The sequence below is a fragment of the Apodemus sylvaticus genome, chromosome 14 (assembly GCF_947179515.1).
Source record: "Apodemus sylvaticus chromosome 14, mApoSyl1.1, whole genome shotgun sequence".
NCBI lineage: Eukaryota > Metazoa > Chordata > Mammalia > Rodentia > Muridae > Apodemus > Apodemus sylvaticus.
The window spans coordinates 21,162,530-21,188,834 of NC_067485.1; the positions used below are offsets into that span (position 1 = coordinate 21,162,530).

The window sequence follows — 26,305 nt, forward strand, 5'->3', positions numbered from 1 at the left end:
CCTGGTCTATGGAGAGTTTCAGGTCAGTAAGGACAGACCCTGGCTCTAAAGTTAGTCAGTACCATAAATAAATGAAGCAAACAGCTAGTTTCTCTCAAGTTCATGGAATGTCATATCTGTGTACTTACATGCACACACATACACACATACATACATATATATAGATAGATACACATAAATATACATATACCACACACAAACCACATACCACATATATACATATGCATATCACATACAGATACACACACATATACCACGTGCATATACACAGTACCACATACCACACACACATATACACACACACACCATACACACCATACACATACATACACACCACACACATGCCATACACATACACACCATACACATACCATATACATACACAGACAATATACATACACATACACACCACACACATACCATACACATACACACCACACACATACCATACACATACACACCATACACATACCATATACATACACAGACAATATACATATACATACATATCATACATATAACCCCCACACACATACATACAAACACACACACACCATACACATCATACACATACATACACACCACACATATACCATACACATACACACCATACACATACCATATACATACACAGACAATATACATACACATACATATCATACATATAAACACCCCCCCACAACATACATACCATACACATACATACACACCACACACATACCATACACATAAACACCATACACATACCATATGCATACACAGACAATATACATACACATACATATCATACATATAAACACCCCCCCACATACACACATACACACAAACACACACAATATGACCTGCTTTCTTCTGGAGACCAAATATTTCTGAGTATTGAATCTGCTTATAGAAATGAAAATACTAGGAAAGTGCCTTTTCAGGAAAGGGGAAATAACTGGGGGAAAAATGGTCAGAAGCAATCACAAAAAATCCTTTATTTTCCTTCAGATCTCTTCGATACTAAGAGCTCTACTGACTTAGGATGCTACAGGGAGGAGGTTAATGATTTAATCTGTGTTTTCCCTGATTCCCAGCTAGTTTAAAGATCCAGAGGGCTCTCTAGTCATGAGGGAAGTAGAATGCATATCTCACACCTGCAGTTCTAGCCCAGGGAGGTGGGGGATCAGGAGTCCCCCACTGCCTTGGCTGCATAGTTTTTAGACTAAGCTGGGAGTACATGATCTTGAAGCTTATGTCTAAAGACACAAGAATAATGAGGCCTGCGGAGCTGTGGCTTAGCAAAAGACTTGCCACTCAATCAGGAGGACCCAGGTTTTGGTCCCAAGCATCCAGTTGGTGAGGCGGCATCTTCTTGAATTCTAGGTCAGGGGATGCTGGGATAGGAGGATCATTGGGCCTCACTGGCCAGTCCTCGAGTTGAATCAGTGAGCTTTCCAGGTTCTCTCTCTGGTGGGAGAGGCTTTGAGGGAAACAGGTAACATTTACCTCTAGCATTTATATGAATGCAGATGTGGGCTCATGGGCCCACATATGTACACACACGTGGACACATTCTTTAGTGATGTGTTTATAAAAAGATAAAGAGGTAAAGAATATGTTCTATGGGTGTGTGATGAGGTATGGGGGAAGGGGGTGCCTCAGTGGGCCCATGCTGAGGCATCCCTTCCCCCTGAAGGACCACACACACACACACACACACACACACACACACACACACACAGAGTTTATTTAGGGCATGGTGAAGGGAGTTAAGAGAGTAGTAGAGGCAGAGAAAGGCAGAGAGAAGGAGAGAATAGAGAAGTAGAGGCCGGCCATAGACCATGTGGAGAGAGGGGGGAAAGGAATGGGGAGAGAGGAGAATCTAAGAGGGCAAGAGACAAGAGAGAGAGACAAGAGAGTGAGAGAGAGAGGAGGAACCGAGCATCCCCTTTTATAGTGGGCCAGGCCTACCTGGCTGTTGCTAGGTAACTGTGGGGAGGAGCATACCTGGCTGTTGCCAGGTAACTGTGGGGTGGAGCTTAGAATCCTAACAATTAGCTTATGGCACCTATACAATAACAAGAACAAAGCAGAATTATAAAATCTCAGCAGCATAGGGCTTATCGTCATTCAAGTAGCTGAGCGCAGAGGGTGCTTTTCCTGTGGTGGTGGTGGGAAGGACCAGGGCAGCAGCAGCTAACAGCCTAGCTCTTGATGTCATGATGGCAAGAAAGGTTTCTTTTTTTGGTCATGTTACAGCTAGCTTGGGGTGGGGGAGGTCTCCAGCCACAGTGAGATACATTTCTGAGGTAGCAATTTCCAGACCCAGAATCTTTCCTCTTGTGGCTCTGCTCAGCCTTTCCTTAGGTGTCGGAAGAACTCAAGCATCTGGAGGAAGAGAGAGGGAGGTTTGTTAGTGGACTTGGCAGAAACTGACCACATGGATGTAGCTAGCCACAGGAAGCTGGGAAATGTCAGCTGTACAGCAAAGAAACAAGGGAAGTTGGGTTGCTAGACACCTTACCAGCATCTAGCAAGACCAGATAACTTCCTGGTGCAATACCTTTCACACCCACTGGCCAGTTTTCAGAACATCACAACTCTATTCCAGGTACATCGGAGCCCACTCTGCTTCTGTTGCCATCTTTCTCCATCTTTCAAGCCATCTATATCTGAGCTTCTGCTCCGCAGTATTATCTATTAGGAGGGGAGGGCAAGCAGTCATGGCAGCTCTGCGTAGAGGAGCTTCTCCAAATGCCACAGCTGGCGCATGGCCAGCACAACCACCCTAGCCTTGGAGGGAAGTCCTGCCTGTTATCTAGCCTTCCTATTGGTCAGGGACCTCCCTGTTCCTCTTTCCCTTCTCCTTTCCTTCCCTCCCTCCCTCCCTCCCTCCCTCCCTCCCTCCCTTCCTTCCTTCCTTCCTTCCTTCTCCTCCTATTCCTTGTTTTCTGCCCTTCCTCTTACTCCTCTTCTCCATTCTCTTCCATATCTTCCTTTTTCTCCTCTTCCCCTTCCGGTCTGGGTCCTCCTCTTAGTCATGTTGACAATGTTCCAATGGAATTCCTCCCGTTATCCCAGTCCTCAGCATCTGTGATGTGTTAGCATTCCTGTTCTTTAGGATTAGGTTCACCTCCGATCTACTCTTTGTATCTGCCACCGGAACTGCAGGAAGATTTCACTGGTGTGAAGTTTTGACTAGCCTTTGTTTGCCAGGCAGCTGAACAGAGGATGTGGACCTGGAGGAGAGGGGTTGAAGGTTCACTATCTAAGATTCTTGACACACATGTTTTTATCAGTCTGGGAGGGAAACCAGATAGATCCTGTAAGAAGCAGAGTGAGACCAGTGGATGTCCAGCAAAGAGCTTCTTGCTCAAACTTCCTGATCAGCACGGGAGTAGCATGCACAGGAACAGTATGCTTGAGAGTACTTGGTCCAGGCTACACATGGGTATGCATTCACTGTCTCTTGATCACCGTCCTATAGAAGTAGGCTCCGGTTACAGCATGATTCCCCAGTAAAATGAGCTTGGAGTTCCCAGTAACTGATCTACAAATGAACTTTCCGTGCAAGACTCATTCATAAATCGAGGCTGGCCTGTCCTGGGCATGTTATTCAGAGATAGCATTTATCTGGGCTTCATCAATATGAGCTTGTCAACCTGACTTATGTGTACTTTTCTCTACCCTCGTTTTGATGATAGCCTTGCCTTTAAAATTTAATAGTCTCTCTCTGTTTGGAGAAACATTCCCTTTTGGAGGGCCTTCAGATGCTCTCGTGAATCGGAATAGTGATTTCATTTTATCTTGCAATTTATCTTTAGTAGAGCTCACAGCTAAGAGCAGCTTTTATGCTCAGGCAAAGGAGAAACTGTAGAAAAAAATGGCAAGCTATGGAAAAAAAGGAAGAGGAAGAAAAGGGCATTCTCCTGGTATTATAGACGGTTAAAGAACTCTGAAGTTTATAATTCTTTGTGTGTGTGTGTACATGAGTTTATGTGTTCTGCATGCAGAAGGGAACAGTCAAAACCATCAAAGCAAAGTGTCTAATTAACATAAAGTTGTGAGCATCTTATAGTGTGTTGGCACGGCGACATAATTCACAGGTCTCTTCCCTTGGTTTTTATACATCTCAGGAGTATGTACAAGTCAACCTCCAGGTCACATACTTCCGTTTACTCCTGATCTGTGTGTGTGTATAATCTGTGCAGAGACGTACTCTTGCCTGCATTGGGCTATAAAGTAAAATAACGTTGAACCTCGGTTCTGGAGATGTTCCCCTTAGGAAACTCACTCTCCACATACAAGTCAAAAATTCCCCCATTATTAGCAGAGCAGCTGACAGAGTATGATCACAAATCTTGCTGACACGGTTCTGGGGAAAGGTAGAGAGAGAAGGCAGGGATGATGTGGGCTTGTCAGAGAGCAAGACTGTCAGAGATGGCACTTCCCTGTTGCAAAGAATATTTCGTTCCCCCCCAACCCTGCACCAGCAAGAAACATTTTCTCGGCCTCTTATTCTGACTTGCGCAGGCAGAGTCAGACTATAAAGCCTCTGTAGTTAAAAAAAAATCTAGTGAATAGAAGTCATAGTTAATGGTCTTTCCTTTCTGTATTTAAAACAATGCTGCAAGCGTGTGCAAGAAGCATCTAATTTGATGTGTTTTGTTGTATCTCTTGATGGCTCGTTGTTTCTGTCAGAACTGTGAGGATAATTTTGGCGTCAACAGCTCTCTTCCATCTCCCGTCGGGGATCATCCTCCCGGCACTGTCTTCGTAGATTGCAAGTCACCTTTGTGTTTAATGTTCACTAATTGGCAAATACCTCTCTGCAAAGGGTTTTGCAAAAATTGGATTGCAAAGGTGTGGCTTAATACAAAGAAGCATACATTTGCATGAGCGTGAACCGAAAGTGACTTCATGAGCTGAAGAGCAACACTGTTGTTTAAAGTGGGGCAAAATAATGAAATACTCTTCTGTTATCCTGAGCATTAGATGCTAAAGCATATACAAGACAGCTTACATATGCTCCTAACTACACTGACTAGATTTTGAGAGCTGCTATAAAAGTAACCTCGGTGCATTGGCGTGACCTGAAATTGCAAAACGCCAACAGGGAAATCGAAGGGATGGGGAGACGGCTCAGTAGGTAGGAATGTTTTCCTGCACAAGTATGAGGACCTGAGTTCAAATCCCAGGCACCTAGTAAAAAGGATGACGTCACAGTTATAACCCCAGTGCTGTGAGCTGGGAGAAGTGCTGGGGTCACTAGCTAGCAGCCTAGCTCCAAGTTAGTGAATGGGTCTCATGGGAAAGAGATGATAGAGCGAGATACCCACATCCTCTTCTGACCGTCATGCATGTACAGGCATGCCTGGTGCACATACCTGTATATATACATGCCTATTTACCACATGCACATAATTTAAATGAAAAAAGCCATCATTTAAATCCCAGGAGTTGTCTTCTGACTCTTTTTTAAACACAAGCCAATCAGGGCATTGTATTTTATATCCGGATTTAAAAAAAACCAACCATGAAATATGAAGAATAATGTATAAATCATTAAGCGCATAGATCAATATTTTATAAAAATCTCAAACTTACAAGTTTCCAAGCTATTTTTTTCATTTAAAACTTTTAAAATTTCTTTTATGTGTATGGATGTTTTGTCTGCATTTATGTCTATGTACTGCATCTGTCCCTAGTGACCAGAGAGGCCATAGAGAGAGTCAGATCCACTGAGACTGGAGTTAGGGACAGTTGTGAGCCACCATATGGATGCTGGGAATCAAAGCCAGGCCCTCTTCAACCATTGAGCCAGCTCTCTAGCCCAACGCCTTTATTATTACTATTATCATTTTACGTTTTATTATTACTATCTCTATTTTAACATCTGGAGAGCTGTGGAATGCTGGGTCTTGGAGACTTGCGTTTCTCTGTCTGGAAGCGTCCCCCACAAACACTTTCTAGGGTCCCATGGCTGTCCTAGTGCTGATGCTCGGGGGTTCACTTGCAGATGACACCCGTCAAATGGAGCCAACCCCTCTTGATGGGAATTGGGCCCAGTGGGTTCCTTTACGGCCTCGGAATGTGCTGCGCCTCTGTTGGACTCTCCGCTTTATTGCTGACACTCTGCTGACCGCCAGCATAAACTGCTGTAAACGATGATGCTTTATCGTCTGTTTGGGGGTCTCCGGTGCTGAGCGCTTTATGAAGAGGCTTTAATGGTTACAGAACCTTTATAAGAGTCCCATGTACTAAAAATGCTTTACCTGGAAATTCTTTGAGGAATGCTTTCATATTTAATTTCTGGGGGCTTCCAATAGCGAAGGCAGGTCTTTTATTGTCCTATTTATTATTATATTTTTATAATATATATAACATAATAATAATCCTATATTATTTCTGTGGTCAAGAGCCACTAGTTCTGTAGGAATTATTTATCTGGCAATGCTTATGATTGGGAGTTTAATTATTTTTGCTAATGAATTGAACTAGCAGCCTTAAAAATAAAAAAGGTCAGCATTTCCATAAAGACACAGCTAGTTTTGATGAAGAAGTTTGCTTTCCTGGAACTCAACTGATAGTAAAATGTTAGAGGTAATTTGTATACAACTATTGGCATATTTCTTAGAAAAATCGAACTCCTGGTGGAGCACAAAGTATGGCTTTTCAATATCCCCCTTGTAATTTGTTCCCAAAACAATGACATTGATGTGTTCAGTGAAGTTTTTCCTCCAGGAATCCTGTCCTCATCATAAGGCCAAGTGAAAAACCAATGCATCAGAAACGCCCTCAAGGTCCCGGCTTTAAACGGGGTGGGAAAGATTCGCCCACTTCCTGGTGCTTGCTTGCTGTCGCCCGGCAGAGATTGAGCTGACTGCCAGGCTTATGTGAGGGCAAAGGGTGAAGGGACAAGGCCAAAGAAAGGAGAAGACGAAATCCGAATCCATGTGAGAATATCCCCAGTGGAAGACGGAACGTGGCTCTCGATGTCCCTGAGTGCTGGAATCCCTCGCTGTCTGCCTCCTCCCCCAGGGAAGAGGAGTGTTCTTCCTTCAGTAGACGTGAATGGGCATAGGTAGGGGCAGTCAGGGTCATTTAAAATATATAAAGAAGCAAAAAGTACAATGCAGCGCAACTCTTGATGTGAATTTTAGAACCTTCCGTCACCCTAAAAGGAAATCCTATACCCATTAGCTGGCTCTTCTCGCTTTCCCCAGTCTATATTGTTCGGCTCCTGGCAACCATGGATCTGCCTCGGCCATATATATATACCTTTGCTTACTGCGGTCATTTCACACAATAGAAGTCCTGCGACCACCTTCTTTCTCATGGTATGCCGTTCTCAAGGTGAATCTGCCCTACAGCAAGCGCCACCCCTTGGCCGCAATGGCATACAATGGGCACTTAGGCTGTCTCTACTTGTTAACTCTTCTGGAGGAGTATTCAGAGATTAGTTCCTTTACTTTACTTTTAGATTTATTTGTTAGATGAATATGAGTATTTTCCTGCGTGCATGTATGTGTGTGTGTGTATGCATGTATTTATGTATATCACATGTGTGCCCACTTACCCCAGAGACCAGAAGAGTGCGTTGCATCTCCTGAAATTGGTGTTACAGATGATTCTGGTGGGTTCTGGGAACGGAGCTCATGTTGTCCTCTGCGTGAGCAGCAACTGCTCTTCACATCTCTGCAATCCCCTTGGACTAATTTCTAATCTAGACATGTTTTCGTTTCTCCGTGTAGCCTACTTTTAAGCAGTTACAAATTAAGATAGTAAATGCCCCCCCCCTTCAATTTTACACATTTATTTGCGTTGCAGCTGCCGCTTCTTGCCTTTCCCATCTCCCCCAAAATAATTTTCGGTGGCTGTAGAAGAGTATTAGCATCCTCTAACTTTCACTAAGCACCAGATGCTCCGCTAGGCATCGAGCAGCTATGGTAAGATTTTTCAGCCGGCCCACACTGGCTGCTCGGAGGAGGCGTAGAGAGGCTGTGGAAAGCCTGGTGTCACTTTACAAGAAAGATGGAGTAACTGGCACTGGGACCCAGGTTCTGAATTGCTCAGTAAGTCCCGGGCTCTTTACTGCCGCTCTCCAGGAGTCACGTGACCCCAGGCCGTGCCTCTGTTCATGTCCTGGAGAATCTTCTATCTATGACAATGACCCGGATTCCATGGAAAGTGAAGAATGCGAATCAGCGCATCTTCATGCTGCCCTCAGGCTGGGAACAGCGGTTTGTACTTCTCCTCTCTGAAGCAATGATGAGAAAACATTCCCTTCTGAGTAAGGGAGGTCACCTGGCTGGAGGTGGGGCTTACCCTGATCCCTCCCCCTGACCTCCCACCCCTCAGGCTTCCCATCATGAGCATCCATTTTGCTCTCCCTGACAGCATGTATGGACGCCACCCCGTGTAGGACCTGTCGTGTGTCAACAACGGTTAGAACTTTCAAAATCTCACAGTCATAAACTTGCAATTCCTCTTGTGAGTCCCTACTTTCTTTTTTCTCAATGCACATGATCTGATCCTTTGAAGTGTATACAGTATACACGGTGCCTAAAGGATCAAATGAAGACAGTTAATGTTTCCATACCCTGAAACATTTTACCTCTTATTGCTGTGTCTGGGTGTGTGGGCCTGCTTGTCTCTCTGGGTAGCATGTGCTTGTGGAACCCATGAAGGTCACCAGAGGACATCAGGCCCGAAACTGAAAGTACAAACAGGATGTAGGTCCTGGGCATCCAACCCAGGTCCCCTGCAAGAGCAGCGAGTGATCTTTAACTACTGAACATCCCCCTCCCCAGGACATATTTTTAAAATGTCCAATTAACATGTAAAACTGGGAAGATGGGATGTAACTCAGTTAGTAGAGCACCTACATAGTGAGCAAAGTCCTGGTTCAGGCACCGGTACCATATAAACCAGGCGCGGTGGTATAAGCTGTATTCCCAGATGTGGGGAGGTAGAGGCATGTTAAAAGGCCAGCCTCCATTATATATCAGGTTTAAGGCCCATATGGACTGCAAAGAAACAATGAGCCCTAAGAACTAGTTACTGGGTGCAATGCTATTCCAATACACGCATACAAAATAAGAATGACTATATGGTTGTCATAGTTTTGTATTTGGGACTTTTGAATTCCTCTCGCCCTACTGGTCCAGATCTCATGGGAGAGAAACCTCTTTGTTCTTTTTCCGTAATTCAGAGCCATGCCATCCTTTCTGTCAACAGCTCTGCAACTGCTCAGTATTCTTACCAGTTCTCCAGTAGATGTCAGTCACACTTGCCCTGAGGACGCGCATTCGGGTCAAGTCCAGGGCCAGTCTCTTGGAGACTTACCCTCATCCCCACTGCCCGCAGAGGGACATATTCCTCTTGCTTCTGGACTGTCCCTGACAACTCTGATAGAGACTCTTCACCGCTCTTCCCCTCTGGTGTTGTGTGTGTTGCTTCCGCAGGGTTAGAGGTCCATCTGCCCACTCCCTGTTCACTGGTCTCAGAGGAGAGAGAGCATCTCCCTCCATGGGGTCATTGCCTCTGTGCCTGTCTGTCTGGACTCTGCCTTCTTGGTTCCTGTGTCATCCATATGATCTTCCTCTTCCCTTCCCCTTATCTTCACATTAACCTCAATTTTCTCTTCAAGTTCTTAGTACACCCACTGGCCTCCTTCTAAAACAGAGTAGACATGTTCCTTTAAACTCTTTAACCCTAAACCCTGTTCATTTCTCTACTGCTTCCTTAGCTTCCAATTGTTCTGCAACCGGGCTCTCTATTTTTATTCCAAATTTGTAATACCACTGAGGTCTCAACTGCTAAAATCTCCAGATCACATTAAACATTTTCCAAGTATGAGCACTTTCACTTGAGAAATATCAGGGATATATAAGTATATAAAAGGCATATACAAACCAATACCCTACTGATAGTCAATCGTAAAATTTTATTTTTGAACAATCTTTTGGTGCGCATGCAATTTTACCATTTATTACAGCTGAAAAACCAGTCTGCATGCTAATGAGATGATGTGTTTGATCATTTTCCCATACAGAATGAAATATTGGCTAAATATTTGAGACTTCAGAGTATAGTTGATTCTTATTGTAAGTTTATAAATTAATGCTTAGAGCACAGCTTGACATAAATAAATACATACCAAAAATATCAGAAATATGGGTAGAGTATCTCAGACATTGTTAGACATTCTGACCTTTTCTCAAGCAAATAATCATCAAATAATTTTCTTAGGAAACCCCAGTCAGCATTCAAACAGCAGCTTTTAAAACACAATCCACCCCGAAGATGAACTAGTTTCAGACTTACTTGATGAGTCATGGCAGCGGGAAGAAAAGAAGACTTGTTTTCCATAATGAAACTACAGTATTTCTATAAGGGCAGGGTGGGGGTTGATTTATAGTAAAAACATGGTAATCCATAAAGAAAAATGGATTGTAGATCTTCACTAAGTGATCAAAATAGCCTTTGAGTCATCTATACTCTAGAATATATATATTGTACACATGCATACACATTCACATGCACCTACACACACACATACACACACACACACACGGCACATGGATGCTGGTAATTTTTTAAGATCCAAACTATTGTTGACCTGTCATCTTGGTGTACTGAAGGACAGTGGACTAGGAGAAAAGGAAACTCTGCAGCATGTGGGGATAAGGTAAGCAGGTCTACTATAGTCAGTAATTATGTTGGTTTAATACAGTGGCTCTGAGATCCACGACCTTACTATCCTGAAGTAGTTTGCTATGTTTCCAATACCAGGCATCATTTCCCTCCTGTTGAGCAAACCTTAAGTCTGAGAAGGGTTTTTTTTCCCCTGTCAGTTGTATCCAGTCCACAGTCAGTTGGTGCTGGTTGGGAGTGAGGAGGCACACCATCCTAGGAGTAGGTGGTAAGCAGAGCTACCCCACCACAGCCAGGATGCAAAGGCAGATGAAGAGAAAATCTTGGAAGCCTCAGGGCATGCTGGCAATCACCTATAATCCTAGAACTTGGAAAGTAGAGGTTGAGAAATGAGGAATTCAAGGATGGACCCATCGGCTTGGGATTTCCAGGCCAGCCTGGGCTACATGCAATCAATAGAGAAGAGTAGAGAAAGAAGGCAAGGAAGGCAAGGGTCCTGCTGGCTCTCTTAAGAGGCCCCCACTGACTAAAGAAATTCTCACTAGGCTCTACCTCATAGATTCCATCACTTCCCAATAATGCCAGCCAGGGATATAGATGGGCTCTGGGGGACATTTGCTATCCAAACTTCATACCCTCTAGGGACATTTACTCTAGGAACTATAGCACCCCAAGAGGAAATAAGCATGCCTTTGTCTACTCGTAACACTTTAATGAGACCTATTTTAGTTTTAGGGTTTTCAGTCTGTTAAAAATACCATTTTTTTTCTAAAGTAAATATCTATGGGTCAATATATTTAAAATTGAATGAATCTGTTAGTTTTAAGAAAGTGCTAGATGGTTCTTTAAAGTATAGGGATGAGGAACATGGCTGTATGTGACTCAGAAGCAAACCATGAGTCTTCCAGGCTCTTCTGTCAGAGAGACTATTCCCAGATGCACAGGGCATCAGGAGTCAGGGGGGGAGGTTTCGAAAGCTAGCTGAGCAGGAAATCTGAGTTTGGTTCATTGTTTCTTTAAAACACTTGGGGGTGGATGTCTGGATGTATAGCTCATCTGGTGGGAGTGTTTATGTAGAGTGCACAAGGCCTTGACTTCAAAGCCCAGCATTAATGTGCATTTGTAATCCTGGCACAGGGGAAGCAGAAGCAGAAGGGTCAGAAGTTCAAGGTCATCTTCAGCCAGACAGCAAGTTGTAAGTCATCCTCGGGTACAAGCAATCTGGTCTCTTTAAAAAATAAACCATAATATTTATTCTTTCTTTCTTTCTTTCTTTCTTTCTTTCTTTCTTTCTTTCTTTCTTTCTTTCTTTCTTTCTTTCTTTCTCTATCTATCTGTATGTATGTATTTATGTATGTATTTATTTTTAATATATGTGAGTAAAGACAGACTAGTGGGCATCGGACCTCATTACAGATGATTGTGAGCCACCATGTGGTTGCTTGGAATTGAACTCAGGACCTCTGAAAGAGCAGTCAGTGCTTTTAACGCCTGAGTCATCTCTCCAGCCCATTTTTTTGTTTGTTTGTTTTGTTTTGAGACTGGGCTTTACTTTATAGCCTAGGCTGACCCAGATCTTGGTTACAATAGTAACCAAGAATGCTACCCCAACTCAGGATAATTCTCCTGCCTCAGCCTATTGGATATCTGGGATTAGAGGAATTTGTGGCGAGCTTGCTTTATTAATTTTTTCAATTTTGTTATTAGTCCTTTGAGAATTTTGTAAGACGTATTTTGCTCTTATTAACCCCCTCCTGAAAATCTTCCCAGATCCATGCCTACCTTCCCAACTTCCCAGCTCTGTGTCCTGTTCTGTGTTGTTTTTAACCCCTTCTGGGTTCCTGTCTCCTCAGAAACTGTCAAAGACTGAGTCCGACGTGTGCTACTTTTCATATTCTTGGTGGTGTGGCTGTGTACTAGAGTGACATTGTATCAGGGTCCATGACCTGAAAGAAAACTGGTTCTCCCTCTCTCATCCTGTCGGTTGCCCATAGCTCCTTAGCTGAGATTGGAGCTCTTACCCACCTCCATCTCTCTGCTGTGGTTCTGCCTGGCTGGGACTTGAATAGGTCCTGTGTGTGTGCTGTCACAACAACTGTGAGTCCATATGTGCAGCCTCCCTGCTATGTCTGGAAAATACTATACCCTTGAATTTCAGAATCCCCGTTCTCTGATCTCAGAAAAGCACCCTGAAAGCCAACGAACTGTAGCCAGGAAGGTCATGGTAAGGGGACAGCCCTGCTGCCTGTTTAGTGGTGACCAGTGTATCTTCCAGAGGATCCTGCCAGTCCCTACTTGACAGAAGAGCTGAGGTACATGGAGGTTTTCTACAAGAATCTCTGGAAAAGTTACAATAGGAAGAGTCCAGGATCTTTAAGCAGCGGCAACCTTCTGGCCCTGAGCATTGCTCCCAAAAGTCAAGGGGGCAAGAAGAGGCTGGCGAGGCAAACATGGCTGTTTCCTTCTCTTCAGAACTTCATTTGAGCACAAGTATACTAAATCTTTATTCTAGATTAGTATAGGAAAGGGCACTTATTTTTTTTTATTGAAATAGAATTTTTTTCCATATAATTCTGATTACAGATCTCTTCTCCTGACTCCTCCCAGCTCCTCCTCCACCCCCTACCTATCCAGATGCACACCATTATTGCTGGACACTAATCCCAGCATTTAGGAGACAGAGACAGGAAGATCATTACGAATTCAAACCGGCCTGACCCACATAGCAAGGTCAGCACAGACATGCTCACCCAGTCAGGTAGTGCATGTCTCTAATCCCAGTTTCCCAAGAGGCTGAGACAGGAGGATTTCTATGAGTTTAGGGCTAGCATTCTGGTTTGCTATAGTGGCTACAGAGTAAGATCCCATCTCAAGAACAGAAAAGCTATAAACATTCTAAACTATCCCAATGTTAAAAGCAACAGACTATCCAAAATTAGACAGCTCACTTTGTTTGCGCCACCATCTTTTTTTTTTTGAAACAATTTCGACTCGAATCAATAAAAATCCAAAAGCACGTGAAATTTTTTTGCCAAAAAAAGAAATGTTCTTGTAATTTTGTTCCTATGTAGAGGCAAGCACTATTATTTTCTTGCAGGCATGTTGGGTGATATTTTATAACTATATGATCAATAATTCTGGGTGAGATGGCTCAGTGGATAAAGGCACTTGAGGCTACGCCTTATGACCCAAGTTCAATTCCTGGGACCCACATGTGGAAGGAGAGAACAAACTCCAGTAAACCATATAGACACAAATACACGCAAGCACGTGCGTGCGTGTGTACACACACACACACATGCACACATACACATGCACACACACATCACACACACATAAACACATGCACTCACATATATACACAAACATATACAGACACATGCACACACATTCACACTTAAAACAAAACCCTTAACAATCCTCTTAAATTCTCTTTTAAAAGAAATGTCACATTTCATGTGCCTCACACCATGTTCTTTTCTTTACAGTGTATCAAACTTGCTTAGTCAGAACACAGCAGCAGCTTTTCATTTCTAGTGTCTAAATAATATTTTCCTATAGGCTTTGTCATAATGTATTCAGTCGCACATTAGTGGACCTGTTTTTAATTGTTTGAAGTCATTTGCTACTACGAACAATGCTTCAAGTGAATAACTTCTTAAAAATAGCAAGTGTGTCAGCAAGCCTCTCTGGAGGAGAAATCACCCCAGGGATATTGTTGGATCAAAAGGAATATGCAGTTTTCATCTTGACGAGCCTTGCCAAATCGGCCTCCAGTTTGGCAGGCCGGGTAGCCAGGCTCCTGCTAACTCTGCTTGAGTGTGTCTGTCCTCCGTACGTGGTGCCATAAAGCTCCTCAGTCCTTGCCATTTTGAGAGGTGGAAATCGCTCACTTCTTGTAGTTCTACTGTGGACTCCTCTGATTGGAGCTGCCCGTTTGTCCGCTGGGTTTTGGATTCCTCCTGCCTGTAGGTCTGGAGGGGCACTTAAGCAATGCAGAAAATTACAATGTTTGTCTCAGAATTCTTTTTTTTTTCCCCACTTCACTCTTTCATGCAGGGTTTTCTTTAAAAAATTATGTTGTCAGATTCCTTTTGGCTCTATGGCTTCTGACATATTTAGGCCCTCTCCACTGGATAATTATATTTTTTAAATTGCCTCATCTTATTAGTGCCTTTAAAATAATAACTTGGTTGGGATATAACTTACTCTGTAGTCTGACTTGGTGGTTTCTTTTTTTTATTTGTAGTTATACAACCATTACCGCAGTCTAAATGGCAGAACCTTTTATTATCCCCCAAAGAAACCTGTACCCAATCAAGCAGTCACTGGCCATGTCTTTCTCCTCCAGGCCACTGCATGCCCTGATCTGTCCCTGATCTCTTGCCTGTGCCCACTCTAGATGACTTAGACACAGTGAACCTCTAGGGAGCGTGTAGCATCCAGTGACTGGCTTTCCCTACTTGACATAGCACATTCAAGGCTCTTCTTCAGATGTGTTTGTTGCCAATTTTTCATCTGAATTTTCAGTCCTCTGGCTGTTATTCCATGTTAGATTGGTAAACTAGGGATCTAACTATATGGTCTTGTTTTTCCTAGACGGTAGGAAAAAGATTGTTATTGAAAGTCCCTCTTTCTCGGATAAAATGCAATGCTAACGTTATTAGGCATTGAATTGCAGTCTGTTTGGGGATCTACTTGGATTGCCTTGGTTGAACTGCCGTCTGTTTGGGGATCTACTTGGATTGCCTTGGTTGACCTGCAGTGTGTTTGGGGATCTACTTGGATCTCTTGGTTCTACTAGCCTCTCTGGCTCATGGATACTCTATTTTACTTTTCAGAGTCATGGTGTCGTTCAGTGTCTAGTAAGCTAATCTTTCGTTGTTTCTTTTTACATTATCTTCTTGTTTATCTTTTCTAAGCTTCCTTGTAGGTATTTAAACGCTGTGCCAAGTTTATATGCTGACTTGGGAAGAACTGTTCTCTCGGCACCAACTCCTTCTTCTAGGACCAGGCAGGAGTCTGCTGTCGCGTCTGTCTTCTCTGTCCACCAACAGTATTTAATTATAGAGATTCTTACTTATTTCTCTTTAAGTGTATCCCTAGGGATTTTGTAAGTTTAATGCTATTAGAAATGGAATATGCCATCTAAACCAACTACCGTTTAGAAAAGGTCATTTGCTCATTGTGCCTTTGTTTTGTTCCCCTTGCTGAATTCTCAGATTAAAGTGGTCCACTCTCACTTGCCCAGATTTTAGTCATTTGGTATTTACAGGTAACTGATAATTTTTCTGCCTCTTCCTTCCTTTTAAACAACAACAACAACAACAACAACAGCCACCTCTTCTTTCTTTTTCTTACGTAATTAAATTGGCCAGGTCTGCCTGAACAGTGTTCAGGAACAGGATTTGGGGCGTTGCGTGCTCGTGTTGCTCCTGGCTTTAATGGGGTCTTTTCATGTTCTGCATTAACAAGGAGGCAGCCTGTGGGGCCCAGTGCATTTCTATCCAAGTGGCTTTCAGGGGACTTGGAAGGATCAGAGAGCATCTTAGAAATGCCAGAGCTGGTGGAATTATTTGCAGACAGGTAAAACAGTGCTGTGCTGCTTCCCCCACAGTGAGAAAATAGTCTGAATCTTCTTAGTTGTGTGGTCAGAAGCATATGCATGGGGCATCCAAGCTGTACAGGAAAAGCCAACCTTTGGATTTTGAGCCCATGCCATCTTTTTGCCAATAAAGTGAGGCTAGAAAATTAGAGGGGTGGGTGGTCCCAAGGCATTCAGTAAAGCTTTGCAAAGGGAATATAGGAAAAAAGAAGGGACACTGAGGGGGAAACTATATGATATTAAAAGTATAATCTGCTTTCCTTTCTGACCTCCAGAGGCAAGTCCTGTGACAAACTTGACTAGTTCTAGAACAGTCCCAAAAACATAGCACAAAACACTCACTGTCAGTAAAAGCGATGGAGCCTCAGAAGACAGTAAGAAGAAAATAGCGTGTGGTGCTTCCATTTGGAAGCAAAGGGAACTAATAAAGAGTTCCAAATATTAAGAAATCACTGGAGAGGAAAGAATTTTTATTGAAACGTGTTTACATGTTGATTCTGTTTGATGTTGCCATTTTTAAAAAATGTTTTGATCTCTTGCGAAGAAAGCTACACTGAAGAGGTATTTTATGTGCTAAGCTGAACCTGACATTAGCCTGGTAATAATTACTAGGACAGGCTGTCCCTTGTATTAGCAAAACTGGAGAATAAAAGGAGAGACAGTATCAACAGAGGCTTTGAAGCTTGTTTAAATTGTCTAACATAAAGACCCCGTGTGTTGTAGTTAGAAACAAAAGGCGTTTAGGCTGACTCTGCAAATTAGAGACATTGATAAAAGCTGTCTGGTAACTGCTAATAACCACCTAAATGACAGGCTGAAATAGGGAGAAATCCCCGAAAAGCCAACAGACCTCCACACCTGTGCCTTCACTACCTGATCACACACACTCTCTCTCTCTCTCTCTCTCTCTGCAGGGATCTCTGAATTCTAGGAGAGTATACTAGGAGAATCTTCCTAAAGGTTGAGTTTAGTATGATCTTAGAAGGTGTGCTGAGGACCGTGATGATTAAATCTCCATTGTCCAGTTAATTAGTTGGAATTGTCCTGGAAATCATGAGCATCAGCAGCCTGCTTCCCTGCTATGAATTCAGTATGATGGGCTCTCTCACACTCTGGCCACTGTACCTGTCAACACGATGGGTAGTTCAGACCAGAAACCATTAACAACCTCCCTTTCGTATGTCAAGCATTTTGCCCTATTAATTAGAAAGGAAACACAAGAAGAAACCATGAAGGCCCTGGAGCCAGAGGCAGCTGGCTCTGCCACTTGGCAGATGTGTGAACTTGCCCAGCGTGTGCAGGTTCCCAGAGCCCTTGTTTTTCATCTACAAGTACTGTCTGTAAATCAAAATGGCCGCACGCACTTGTGAGAGACACTGTAGACAAAGGGTACTTGGCATGGAGCTTCACAGAAGCCAACAAAGTGTTCATAGATGGGCCAGCAGAGGGATGTCAGGAAGGAGGAGGAAGAATCCCATGTCTCGAGTGCCTCTGTGATATGCAAATGAGAAGAGCATCTTGTCAGGGCCAAAGATGAAGGAGTGGTCATAGGAAATAGATGAGATGCTTGAGATAGGTCGTGAAGAACAATCTGGAGAAGTGCATCTGAGCAGAAAAGGATGACATTGTTTGGTTTTTCGAGATAGGGTTTCTCTGTGTAGCCCTGGCTGGCTGTCCTGAAACTCACTCTGTAGACCAGGCTGGCCTCAAACTCAGAAATCCACCTGTCTGTGCCTCCCAAGTGCTGGGATTAAAGGCATGTACCACCACTGCTCAGCGGAAGGAATCTTTTCAAACCCCAGTATATTACTAACTTACCTCAGTGCTCTGACAAAATACACAATAGAAGAAACTTAAGAAAGGGAGGAAGGGCTTCTTATGACTCAGGGTTTGGGGGTACAATCCACCATGGTGGGGAGGGCATGGTGACAAGAATGTGAGCATCAGCAGTCAAGAAGCAGGAAGAGGTAACAGCTGGTACCCAGTTCACTCTGTCCTCTACTTTCGGTCTAGGATACCAGTCTTTGGAATGGTGTTACCCACATCTGATCAGCGTGGGTCTTCCTTCCTAGGTTAACCCTGTTGGAGATGCCCTCACCTGCTTATAACTGAGGTTTGTTCCAGAGGCAATTCTGAATTCTGTCAAGTTGACAAAGAAGATTACCAAGCACAGGTTGGAAGTGAAAAAGTAAAAAAATCTCAGGCTGGCTCTGAGCTGTTTAGGGTGGAGAGAGCTTTTAGTGTTTCGTACTACAGGCCTGGTATAGCTGCTTAGGCTGTGGTTAGATGGTAAAATGCCATTAACGGTCTGTTGGGATGAAGAACATTTTGGGTAAACCATGGTGCCTGTGGGGTGTATGCTAAGCGCCTTGTGGGAGGAAATGAGCTGTAAGCCAGGGTAATGATGTCTTCCTGATTCCCTCCAGGTAGCAGTGGAACGTAGAGCACATAGCAGGTTTTCAGGAAAAAAAAAATCCCCGAACCTTGAGGGACTTGAACAAAAGCTATTGTTCTGGTGTCACTGTTTATTCCGTGCTTCCCCCATCTTGGCCGTTAACTGATCCCTCTTGTGTGGAGTTGATCACCCCTGGTCTCTTTCTAAATTGTGTTAAGTGAGCACAGGCATACAACATAAACATACCATAATCTATGAATCATTATAAGACTTTTTAATCTTCAAAAAGCTCTTGGTGATTTGAGCTCAGCATACCTGGAAAATCCGGCTTCGCAAGGCTGCCTTGGTATCCAAGGTGGCTTCTTATGGGTAGAAATCATGGACAAACCACTTGTCCAAGCCTCGGTGCTTGGGCCCCACCTGCATTTCAGAATCTTCTTGGTAATGGGTCTTTCGAGCCTCCTGCCTCTGAATGCTCTAAAAGCCTTTAACTCTGACTGTCTCCAAGGAGAGAGCGAAGCATTTGGGGATGAGGCCGAATGCCTGACTGACGGACAGAGTCAGCAGCTGTGGCCCTAGGCTATCAAGAGCCAAGTGGGATCCCTCATATGGGGGTGGGGTGTCAGGTGGGATAAGAGACCACTGTACCCATCGTGGACCAGACGGTGATGAGCAGTTACTTAGAACCATGAATCCATCTTCAGTCTATCAGAGGTTATTGTTGAGGGCCTACTGTGTGGTGGCAGAGTGCTACATACTGGATAGAAAATGGTCCTAAGCCATGTGTCCTAAGTATTTTTAAAAATTATATTTATTTTCATTTTCTTGTCTTGTATGTATGTTTATCTATCTAGGTATATATGTAGATATATATCTATGTATGTTTATATACATATGTGTGTATCTCTGTGTGTGTGTGTATGCCACAACGTATGTATGGAGGTCAGAGGACAACAGCTTGTAGATGTTGGGTTCTCTCCTTCCACCATGTAGGTCCTAGGTCATGAAGAAACTGAGGTCATCAGGCTTGGCAGCAAGCGCCTTTATCTACTGAGCCGTATGGCCTGCAATGTACTGCATTTTAGTTACTGTAGTAAAGAGAATGCGGCTATCCAGTTGTGCACTGAACTAGGTTACAAAGTAGGCAAGTGCAGAAATGACAGCCACATCTGGAGAGACACCAGACCCAGACACTCCATTCCAAACCTAGTGTGGGCTGCCATGACCCTGAAGCTTCCTAAACAAGACCAGGAGCTAATGTATGTTAGATGGTTTGTAGGCGGGTGGGGTATAAAATAATCCCCAAAAGAGATAATGATGTAATCCAAAGGAAAAATGGATTGTAGATCTTCACTAAGTGATCAAAATAGCCTTCGAGTCATCTATACTCTAGTATATATATATATATATATACACACACACACACATACACACACACACATATATATGTATATATTGCACACACACATGCACACAGACATGCACGCACACATGACAGAAGGATGCTGGTAATTTTTTAAGATCCAAACTGTTGTTGACCTGGCATCTTGGTGTACTGAAGGACAGTGGACCAGGAGAAAGGAAACTGCAGCATCTCCAAAAATATCTGAAGTCCTGATGTTCACTAGCCTGTCCATCCAGGTGATGCTCAGCTTCCCAAGGCTTCTGGCTCTCTGGGATTTCAGTGGCTTAATATTCTGTCATCTGGAGTACATGGAGCCAACCACATCCTCGGAGAGGCTAAGTTATCCTCCTCAGACAGAAATGCCCAGGCTAAGTTATCCTTGACTAGAAGTCAATATAAAGACAAGTACACATGTGGACACTTTAGGGGACAGTTGGGAACAGCTGTAGAAACCAGCATAGTGCTGGTTCTCATGTAAGTGTTCCTCTGAAAGGGTCACCTATTACAGAAAGCATTAGGGCAGCAGGAAGCCAAAGACTGAGGGGATGACTCCTTTAACCTCTCATTAGATCACACCTCTTAAAGGTCTCACCAGCCCCCACCATGCTGCCACCCTGAGGACTTCATCTCCCAACACATCAACCCTTGTGAGGCAAGACATATCCAGACCACAGCAAGAGCTCCATCCAGAGAAGAGAGGAGAACTTTTCTGCTTTTGGAAAGGACACGGAAGGCACACTGCGAATGGAATTAGCAGCTTCATCTCACCTCTGTTAAAGCCAGCCATTGCCAAATCTTGTTACTTATGAAACATCCAGGAAGCTTTCACACCAAAACACATTTGCTCCTTTTCTGCATGTATGTAAATGTGTGATATGCCTGGGTGTATGTGTGGAACACATGTGAGGGCACACATGAGTATATCAGTGCATGGGCATGTATATGTGGAGGCCAGAAGTTGACATCAGGTGTCCTTTTCTGTTGTTCTGCACCATACATGCAGAAGCAGGGCCTCTCACCTTTGAACCTACAGGTCATTGACTCTGATAGATGAGCCTACTAAGTTGGACCAGGCATCCACACACTGCCTCTGTCTCCTTAGAGGCCGGCTGCCATACCTATTACTTGTGTGCCTGCCTTGGCTCTGAACTCCAGTCCTCAGGTTTTCACAGTAGCGGCCACAGCCTGACCCCAAAACACATTCACTCTTGGTAAGTGGACATGGTGGTGGATCTTCCGCTGTTTGAGGACTCCCCCGTTATATAACCCCATGATGATTTGGCCAGCCCATCTTGTTGGATGCATATTATGCTGTTTACAAAAGAAATGCACAGAGTGGGCTGACAGTGTGGTTGAGTGAGTAGAGAGAGGGTACTTACATGCGCAAGGTCCTGGCTTCGATTCCCAGCACCACACAAACCAAGTACAATGTATATGTAGTTGTACTGCACATTTACTATATGTTCCCCCAGCACTGGTGATGTGGAGGCAGGAGCATAAGGTTATCTTCATAGTGTAAGACCAGGCTGGAAAAGATGTGTGTGTGTGTGTAGGTTTTACTGCCTAGCCTTAAACACTGGGAACTTCTACACTACCGGCACTACCAGCCCCCCCCCCCCAGATTCCCTTAGATCCATGGATAAACAACAACAACAACAACAACAACACACACACACACACATACACACACACCAATTAATAATCTCATAATATGTTTGCTAACTCAATGACCGAACATACTCCTAGACCTCCCCTGCCACCCCAGACATAATTGGATAGAGTGGGCATGACCACTCCAACTGAAAACTCATATGACTGGTTGATTTTATCTCCCATAGCTACTGCCTCTTCTCCTTTCCCTGTTCCTGCATCCTCCCACTCAACTCTAAGTGCCCCTCCCCATCTTCAGTCATTGGTCACTGGTATCTTTATTGAAAGATGAAGAACCAACTGGGGAACAGGACCTTAGCATCAGAACCACCCTCTACATGTACTGATTGCTTTGGACCTAGTGTCATGGAATGCTAAAAACAGTTATGACTTTTGTCCTGTACTTCATTTAGTCTTTTAGAGAGCAACTCCATGTGCAAGGTAGCAGCTTTGAGTGGCAAGAAGAACGTGTGTCCTTGAATGCTGGTTTAGCAGTACCTCCCAGGTATCCCAACACATGCAACCCCTGTGCGCACATGTGCAGTGTATGATACATGCACAGATACATTTTATACTTTAAAATTTTGGATACAACTAAAAAGCGGTGACTGACATAGATCTGGTTTTGCTTTGCATTTCTTCTTGTGGTTGTTTCGGTTTGTATGTTTGTTTGTTTGTTTGTTTTTCAATTCAAAGATATTGCATTCAAAATATTGTTTCTCAGTTCCTTGTATGTTTCCAGACATAATATTTTCTACAACCACAGACAATAGAACTCTAATTTAGTCCCACTGGAAGTGTTACAGCAGGAGTTCCTTGTAGAGACAGCCAGCAGGCATCTAAAGCCAAACCAAACCAATCCAAACCAAACCAAACCAAACCAAAACAACCAGTAAATGTTGGAAAGGGAATTCAGAGCTAAACCTGTGGGAGTGCCAATCACTGGACATAGTATACTTCAGATAAGTCCACTCCTCTGCATAACCCTTCAGAAACAGTTTAGACTTTCCAGAGTCAACTTAGAAGTTCCCTGTAGCCTCTGCCCATGACCTCTGACCTCTACTTGCTTTCCCACTCATCTCTGCCACCACTGCTCTCCAAACCCTTTGAGACCAAGAATGATTGCTACAATGTCTCTCAAGCTGATAGTCCCCAGTAGTAAGTAGCTCTGAAGCTGCTTCCTTCTGGTAACTTTTTTCTGAACTCCAGTTGTAGAATACCACATGGGGCCTGTAATAAAGCAGAAAATATATTAACTGCCTTCACTAGTCCTGAGTCTTGTGTTTCCTACAGCACCGTTTTTCCTGTTCTCAGGGATACTGGAGGCCATCTTGACTGCCCCTCTCCCTGCTACAAATGCAGGGCTCTACAGCAGCCATGAAGATGGATATGTGTGTTACTTACTTTCTGGTTTTATTTGTCTCCAAGGACAGGGTGCTGGATTATTCTCTCTGGGAAGTCATGCCAATTCTAGAATTAAGGCAGGATCAGTTCTTTCTCCAACCCTGCTGTCAACTCAGTAGTTTATGTAGGAAAGTTACAGAGTTTCCCTTCTATTTTATCATCCCGAAAATGGGGCTGGGAAAAACTCACCCAATTTTTCTAAGGGTAAATAAAACCTAGACTTAAGACATTTTGAAAAATATATTTAATTGTGAAATATAAACATGAGGGGCTTTTATTATTCCCCTGTTGGTTACAGTTAAGAAGAAAAATGCTTTCATTCTGACTTGTTGATCTGACAGATTGTATCCTATTTGGCAAGTGCTCTACCACCCGCATACCTCCCCAGCCCAGTTGTATCCTGTTTGATTTTTTTTCTTTACTCCACCCTTCCTGTTGTAGTTTCTTAAAATGGAAACCTTAAATCAGGTATGGTGGTGTACATTCATAATCCCAGCACTCAAAAGACTGAACAGGAGGATCATGAATTCCAATTTATCCTGGGCTTCAGTGATACAATCATAAAATAACAATGTATAGAGTTGAATGTCCAAAGAGCTATTCTTTATTCTGTGTCTGGAGTTAGTAGCTGCATGGCTGTGTCTGACTTAGCTAACCTTTTTGAGCTTCTGTTTCCTCTCCAGCTAATTGAGAACAGTGATGATGTCACTGTCTGTTGGGATAGCTGAGTCCTTTTACTCTGCAGTTATGAGTCCTAAAAATAAAAATTAAAATGGCTAACGAAGCTGGAGATGTAGCTCAGTTGGTAGGGTGCTTTGCATAGTGTGCACAAAGCCCTTGGCTTGATTTCTAACACCTCACAAACTGACCATGGTGAGCTATGCCTCTGTAATCTAGCACACAGGAGGTAGAGGCAGGAGGATCAGAGTTCAAGTTTACTCTCAGCTGCATTAAGATTCAGAGCTAGCCTAGGCTACAAGCAGCTGTAAATAAACCTATGAGTCTGCCTGCTGGTGATAAACACAATGGTTTCTTCCATTGACTAATAATTGTCCCAAATGTAGACATAGGTTAAAATATATTTTGATGATTCTTTCAAAAAGAGCTTTTAATTTTTTCCCTTCCCCTAAATGCACAAGATACAATAGCAAGAGAAATGAGATGGACTGAACATATGATGAGGGTATACAACCAGCAAGTCACTATGTTCAGAAGGAACTATGTTGCCATGTATGTTACATGGTATTTACATGGCCAAAATTGAGAAGGGATCTAGGAAGGACACAATATAAATGAGCTTGATGTCACAATAAAGCTAGGCGATGACGTACTAAGGTGTGTCCTTACCTGTGCTTTGATGTTCAACCACTGAGTTCTGGTGAATCCCTTGGGCATTGGTGACATATTCCATGAGACAGCATTCATCCCCATGGGAGTTATCTTCCCTTGCTTTCTATTCCTGAAATAAGTCTGAATGAATTAGTGTCACTTGCTAAACTATGCCCCCTGCAAAATGTTAGATCACCAACCCCTAGCACTTACAAAATTCCTAGTATCATGTGTAGGATCTTTAACCTCTAACACCCCCAACATCCCTAGTACCATGTATGAGACCTTTTCGGAAGTAAAGTGTTTGCAACCGGAGCAAGTCAGCATGAGGCCCCTGTTCTTATGAGAGAATTTGGACACAGAGAAAGCCACTTAGAGACAATGTTATGTGAAGGAAGACATCAGGCTGCCCCGAGTCTCAGAACATTGGAGATGGCAAGAAGATCATGGAAGTTAGGAAGAGGCTTGGAACAGCCTACCCCCCAGTCTTCCTTGCTCCCATTACATGGTGAGAAGACTTGCTGAGACCGCATTATGGACTTCCATTTCCTAAGACAACTAGATGATACGTTTCCATTGTTGAAACCACCTAGTTTGTGGCCCTTCATTGTGATCAGTCCGTGTTGGCCGACCAATTTTCTGTACCCAACTTTGTCCCTCGTGGCTTTATGGGTGAGCCTGCACGTGGTATGCAGGAGTTGGCAGCATGCACTGCAAGAGATGACACTTCCTGTGGTTTGGCTTCTGAGAGCAAATGCATTAAAGTCTAATCTTAAGCCTTGGGGGTTATTCAGAACTGGGCTTCTTCATGTTATAATTACCTCACTCCGCCGTCCTTTCCCCTAAGACTGTACCTCTGAGCGTTTGAGGAGTAGAAGGAAGACAGTTGAACAGCAGACTTTTAAAGCTCACTTATGCAAAGCCCTTCATTTTCTGATTCTCTCTGCAGGCTTGGGCATTTCTTGTGAAGATTTGGCATCTATTGTAAGCCTGCTTTAGTGGGGAGTTTGGCAAGTCTGTAAGGAGAGGGGGAATTCTTGAATTCTTCCTTTAGCTTCTCTCTCTCTCTCTCTCTCTCTCTCTCTCTCTCTCTCTCTCTCTCTCTCTCTCTCTCTCTGTGTGTGTGTGTGTGTGTATGTGTGTAGTTTGCATGTTGTTTCTCTGAAGGATGCTGAGACCTCCCCAGCAGGGAAGATCTTGTCTCTTTTCTCTTTCGGGGATGTTAATTTACATCATGTGAAACATTTAGGTTGTTGTTTGTTTTTTTTTAAGAAACTTTCAGTGTAACATGTTGAGAAAGTTGGTTTTAGTTTAGATGGGAAAAAGAAACTCGACATGCAGAGTTATTGGAGAGAAGTTACAAAATCATGTGTGCCCCTGACTCATTAACATATGACATCCTATCTTACAGAAAGCACCTCATTTCTTTCTTTCTTTCTTTCTTTCTTTCTTTCTTTCTTTCTTTCTTTCTTTCTTTCTTTCTTTCTTTCTTTCTTTCTTTCTTTCTTTCTTTCTTTCTTTCTTTCTTTCTTCCTTCCTTCCTTCCTTCCTTCCTTCCTTCCTTCCTTCCTTCCTTCCTTCCTTCCTTCCTTTCTTTCTTTCTTTCTTTCTTTCTTTCTTTCTTTCTTTCTTTCTTTCTTTCTTTCTTTCTTTCTTTCTTTCTTTCTTTTGTTTGTTTGTTTTTTATGGCTCCTGAGAACTTTTTTGTGAAGTCCATGAAAGCACTTTTGAAATCTGCTGGAAGACCAGTCAACTATTATGACTATGTCACAAGGAATTGTGTCCTGTCCCAGGAATTCCGTGTCCTTCTTTAGCAGTAGAGACAGGCTTCAAGGGGGTTGGGAGGGAGTGACAAAGTTAAGATCGAATTTCCAAC

At 43.3% G+C, this 26,305-nt stretch overlaps 1 protein-coding gene across 6 annotated transcripts in view; it reads left to right on the top strand.

The window, feature by feature from the left end:
• Window positions 1–26,305, top strand: part of Atxn1 (ataxin 1) — a 416,850-nt gene that overhangs the window by 189,628 nt on the left and 200,917 nt on the right. Inside the window, exon 4 of one of the 6 annotated variants that reach the window (XM_052157616.1) lies at window positions 11,779–11,836. The exons of the other annotated variants lie outside the window; for them this stretch is intronic. The gene's annotated coding sequence lies outside the window, so the exon portion shown is untranslated. The remainder of the gene's footprint in view (window positions 1–11,778; window positions 11,837–26,305) is intronic. 6 annotated transcript variants of the gene reach the window in all.